Source organism: Ictalurus punctatus, chromosome 10 (genome assembly GCF_001660625.3).
Source record: "Ictalurus punctatus breed USDA103 chromosome 10, Coco_2.0, whole genome shotgun sequence".
Classification (NCBI taxonomy): Eukaryota; Metazoa; Chordata; class Actinopteri; order Siluriformes; family Ictaluridae; genus Ictalurus; species Ictalurus punctatus.
The window spans coordinates 21313584-21319583 of record NC_030425.2 but is presented as its reverse complement, the minus strand read 5'-3'; positions in this window follow the sequence as shown (position 1 = coordinate 21319583).

Sequence of the window (6000 nt, the reverse complement as noted above, 5' to 3'; positions counted from 1 at the left end):
GAAAAGTGTTTATACTCCTGAGATACAAATCTGCTCTGTGTGGAAGGCAACATATGAACAGCTGTCTTATATTATGGTCAACATTTTCCATCTGTCCTCAGAATATTTTGTTCACCAGGCGAAATATGGACAGAATTGTTTTTCAGTGGAAAAAAAATGACGCGTTGATGTCAATACAAGGAAAACAACATTCTGATATCTTAACCCATCATAAAAGTTCAAGCAGTTAAAAAGCCATTACGAAGTTTTAATTTGTCCATGCTCCATATGTCATTTGTGGATTACAAGTCTAATGAAGACATGAAAAGAGTGGTGAATCTGTTCAAGCAGAAGTATTGCAGAGAAAAGCTGCCTGATTAGCAGAGAAAAGGCAATTGGTTAATGACCGCAATCAAGACTTAATTATGCTAATTGGTGCATATATTATCTGTCACATTCCTCCAAGTGATACTATGTTTAGTTGTACAGCTTAACAAGACATCATGGGATCAGTCAGAATCTAAATCAGCAAAGGAACCAGATGGCACTGCAAAGACAGAATTTACCCGATCTAATTTGTGTAAAGCAGATTCTCTGTGTTCCAATACTGGGACTCATGTATTTTTTAGAAAAGTTGTGTGTAAATTTTTGTGTAAGTCAAACCAAAGAAAAAATTTCCACCAGCTTTAAGGTGGCGGCTGTGGCTCAGGTGGTAGAGCGGGTTGTCCACTAATCATAGGGTTGGCGGTTTGATTCCTGGCCCACGTGACTCCACATACCGAAGTGTCCTTGGGCAAGACACTGAACCCCAAGTTGCTCCTGATGGCAAGTTAGCGCCTTGCATGGCAGCTCTGCTACCATTGGTGTGTGTGTGAATGAGACACAGTGTAAAGTGCTTTTATCCAAAGACCATTTACCAAAGGTTCGGAAACACTGATTTTCTTCGTATTCACCAAGAAAATCCAAACACGGACAAAACTTAGACATGAACAGGAATGGCACAGGATCATTTTGGGGCCAAATTAGTGTCTCTAAATAGCTGTTGCTTACAAAGCACAACATCACACCACTTTGTCCTTGATTATTTTCCTTTACACACATTGCACACATTGTCATGTTTTATTCATTACTTATCCAGTCACAATAATCAATAAATCAATAATTTAAATAAAGTTAATTAGCCAACTAGCAAATGTGTCTTTACAACTGAACCCCAAGTTACTCCCGATGGCAGACTCTGCTGCCATTGAGATGTGTGTGTGTCTGTGTGTGTCTGTCTGTGTGTGTGTGTGTGTGTGTGTGTGTGTGTGTGTGTGTGTGTGTGTGTGTGTGAATGGGTGAATGAGAAATGCTGGGTGGAACCGCTAAGGTCAAAAGGTGCTATATAAGTGCAGACCATTTACCACTTACTATTACTTTTAATAAGTCATATTAAGTCAAGTCAAGATAATTCCAGAATATAACAGCCTTATGTTAGCTAACTTGTTAATTAATTGACACCAGTTTAGCTAATTAATAACAGATAACTACTGAAGGTGGGCAAATGCTAACTACTCTTATCCAGCTGCCTAATCTTGGCACAGTCCTGTGTTTGTGTAGCTGACAAGCTGAGCTAATGTCACTAAACTGTTATATTGTGTACCTTTATTTCATGCTAAACACTTATTTCACATCAAAAGCAGGATGTTTGCAATAGGCTGATCAAAGCTCCACATTCTTGACCCTGGGCATTCTTGTTAAATTGTTCTCATCATTTCCATTTAGTTGAATCCATGTCACAATCTTAAGGGCTGACCTGCAAAATATCAGCTCAAGTCAAGTTTGTTAGATGAGCCCCTGAAAGCTCAAGTAGACTTCAGGGGCAGAACTTACCAAAAAAGCACTACAAACAGCAGAAAGGCAAAGAAAAGTGGTTGAAGCTGTTTCTAAATATGTATAAAAGGAAAATTAAGCCCAGACATTGGGAAAACATATGAAAAAAGCCGCTTTTAGTTTGTCATATCAGAGCACAGTGAAATTTTTGGGTCTTTCCATCTCAAGTGATCCAATGCAGGTTGCCTGACCGTTTTTATTTTATTGGCATTATTGGCATTGTAAAACCAATACATATTTTTGTTTGTTTGTTTGTTTTGCTCTGCTTAACTACGATGGCCATCTTCATCTTGGATGGATATCATCGTCATCGTCTTGTCCCGTAACCCCCCAGGAGAGATCGTTGGGGCACTACAGACGATCTATTGACCAGCTCTCTGCATTTCACTCTGACCTCTGCAGCTCTTGTTGCTTTGCTGAGCTTCAGTTTAGTCCACTCTGGGATGTTGTCTTCCTTCAGTGCCTTGGAGGATGGTCCTTTCCAGGCGTGACGATCTGGTGATGTGACCGTACCATCTCAGCTTTCTCTAGTATTTAAAATGCACTAAAGGAACTTTCTCCGGTTCAAATTTCATAGCGAGCTACACAAGCTCTCTGTGCTCATCGATAGTACCCTGTCAAGGTGAGCTCCTTCCAGTCAAGCTGAAGATAAAACAGAGGACTGAGAGCTCTGCTAAATGCTAAAAGGCTCACAAGAGGACACTCATACAGTAGACACATCACCTTTATAGGGGTGTGTTAAACACATTCTGTAAAGGCCTTGAGGTTAACAAGATGACTGCAGTTATCACAAAGTACTAGATCGCTCAGAGTGAAGAACAAGAATATTAGAAGGGAGAAGAATGGCTTATTAAATAATAGCATAATAACTGAATTTACACAAATTAACCTGTTCAATAGTTCACATGCGCTTGGTTATATTGGTTACATTTTGGTTATACAGCTGTTTATGGAAACCTCAATATGGGCCTAGTTTCTTGGAACAAAACACTGATCTCTAGAGCTCACTGATTCCTTACACTTAGAACTTAAGTCCAAATGTAATACTCAAAATTCTCACAGTTCCACTTTTAGAGCCAATTTATAATGGGAAGGGTTTGAGTCTCAGTCTTAATTTTTTAGGGGGTATCTAGGTAAGTATAGTGTGTTTGGAGAACATTTCAGGTTTGAGACTTCTCATATTTTTTATGGGGGTGAGAAAGTGAATTTTTTTTTTTTTACATCTCCCTCACTTTTGGGTTGAATATCTCTGGTGGGGAACCAGATACACACCTGAAATTTTGCCAGAAATAAGTCTTCTATAGTAGCATTTCGCTGTAAAAATTTTGAATTTGAGTTTGGAGGTAAACTCTGCAGGACAGTGGAGCTTGAGGGCCAGATTTGAAGAACCAGCCTGATCTATCATGTTGGTACAGGTGTACAGTTGGTATGCGTGAATAGATTTTAAGCTTGTAGTAGCCAAACACCTTAGTAAGATTTAGTTTCTATTTATATATGATGTATATATTTATATGTTACATATTTTTATCTATCTATCTATCTATATCTATATATATATATATATATATATATATATATATATATATATATATATATATACACACACACACATACACATATAACAAGATATGGCTGTCAAGTACAGTGAAGGTCATAAGTTTACATACACCTTGCAGAATCTGAAAATGTTAATAATAAAAAATATATAAGATAGATCATAAAAGTTGCATTTAGGTTTTTATTTAGTTCTGCCCTGAATAAGCTATTTCATATAACATCTGTTTACATATAGTCCACAAGACACCAGAATAACTGAATTTACACAAATGAACCCACTCAAAAGATTACATATGCTTTTATGTTTTGTGATAGTTGTTCATGAGTCCCTTGTTTATCCTGAATAGTTAAAATGCCCACTGTTGTTCAGGAAAATCCTCCAGGTCCTGCACGTTCTTTGCTTTTGCAGCATCTTCTGCATATTTGACTGCTTTACAACAGCGGCTATATGAGATCCATCTTTTCACACTGAGGACAACTGAGGGACTGGCACACAACTATTACATAAGGTGTAAACATTCACCGATGCCCAAGAAGGCAACACGATACATTAAGAGCCAGGGGGGTGTAAACTTTTGAACAGCATGGTCAGTGTAAATTGTTATTATTTTGTCCTCAGGGAAACATGTAAATATCTTATGTAGCTTCTTAAGGGCAGTACTAAATGGGGGAAAAAAAGATCTTAAATAATAATAACAAAATAATAACAATGTACACCGATCATCCTGTTGAGCAGGACTGATTGCTATTCCTGAGGTTTTGTTGTTTTTTTTTTTTCATTTAATTTTTTCGTATTTTTCATTCCGACAGAACACAAGGTATTTATGCTTCCTTCATTCTTGCCAGTTCAGAGAGAGAAGAGAATCCACTATATCTGGACAAGAAGTTCAACAGAGCTCAGTAAATCCCTGCTGACTTTAAAAGAAGGGTGTCTGAAAGAGAGACGATGCGGCTGAGCACCACAGTGAGAGACAAAAGCTTTGTGAGATTTGAATTCCTTTCTTTTGATTCCTTTTTGATTATGTGCTTATCATTTCTGAGAGGTGAATGAGTCTGTATTCTTTTTAGAGAAAATATGCTCTGAGAGTTTCTATAAGGTGTGCGTTATCAGCAAGTTGTCCCTCACCGACCAGTGGTGCTTTTTCTTCAAATCTGTGATTTATGTTTATGAAGCATGTATTGACTGAGGTCAGACAGTGACAGGAAGGAAACACTGAACATCCATCCATCCATCCATTTTCTGTACCGCTTATCCTAAACAGGGTCGCGGGGAGCCTGGACCCTATTCCAGGGGACTTGGGGCACTGGACGGGGTGCCAACCCATTGCAGGGCACAACTGCACACACACACACACACACACGAAACAGTTAACATCAAGACATCAAATTAAATGCAGTGCAAGGCCTGGTCTCTCCTGAGCCTTGATGAAAGCAGGATGTGAGATTGAGAAAGAGAGAGGGAATCAGGATGCCTCAGAAGCTCTACAAAGTCTGAAGCTGTTTTGTAGCGGAATTCTTTAAAGAAGTCCGACAATGCATTTGTTGTTGTTGTTGTTATTGTTTTGGTTTTTTTGCAGTTTGGACTGTTTTATTTTTTAATTAAAAGAGCATATAGAAATCTACAAAGCTGTTGATACTCCTTTGTGGCAAAGATTGCTGATTGTACTCATGCAGGATCTAATTTCCTTCTTCCACCAAACCTTTATATGATTTTATATGCGGTGAACCCAGGAGGTCTGTTTCAGTCTTTTGTTTATTGGAGAATAAATCTCGAAGGCTGCTGACTGTTTTCCTGGCTTCCGTCCAGTCATCCTGTTCCGAATAAATTTTCCTGCAGTAATATACAAACATCCGTTTCCACCTTCACTACACCAAGCAACATCTGCCAGCCTCTTTATGAACCTGTCACAACTGAAAGCAATGGCTAGTCCTAAAAATGTCCAGTTTTTCGCCAGTACCAGAGGAAAGTTATGGGCCAGCAGGCCTCTGAGATACCTTGCAATTTAACATTCTGTTAGATAAAAAATAAAAATACATATAACTTGTATTTGTTTTACTATGACAATGAATTAACAGTTCTTTTTACCAGAGGCCAAGAAATGGGACTTCTGCCTGTTTTTGGGGGGTGCCCGTGTTCAGCAACGAAATGATTTGTGATGTCACACTCCACAATAGTGATTACTGGCTGCACCTGTGTGAAAATGTATTTGCCCCCATAGTTACTAATTCTCCAAATCTATGAAACTGCATTCATAATGGGGTCCAGCTGGACTAGATGCAACCAGTCCTGATTACTGCAAACCCCGTTCAATCATATCTACACTTAAATAGAACTTTTTCAACAGCATGAAGTTGGTTAAAAGGTTTTACCCAATAACACACTATGCCAAAGTTGAAAGAAATTCCAGAAATGATGATTAAGATTGAAGGTGATTGAAATTCATAAATCTGGGAAGGGTTACAAAGCTATTTCAAAGGCAAAAGAGCCAAGGACAACATCAAAAAAAGAACATTAAGACTCATCTGAATTTTGCCAAAACACACCTTTATGATCCTCAAACCTTTTGGGAGAATGTTCTGTGGATTGATGAG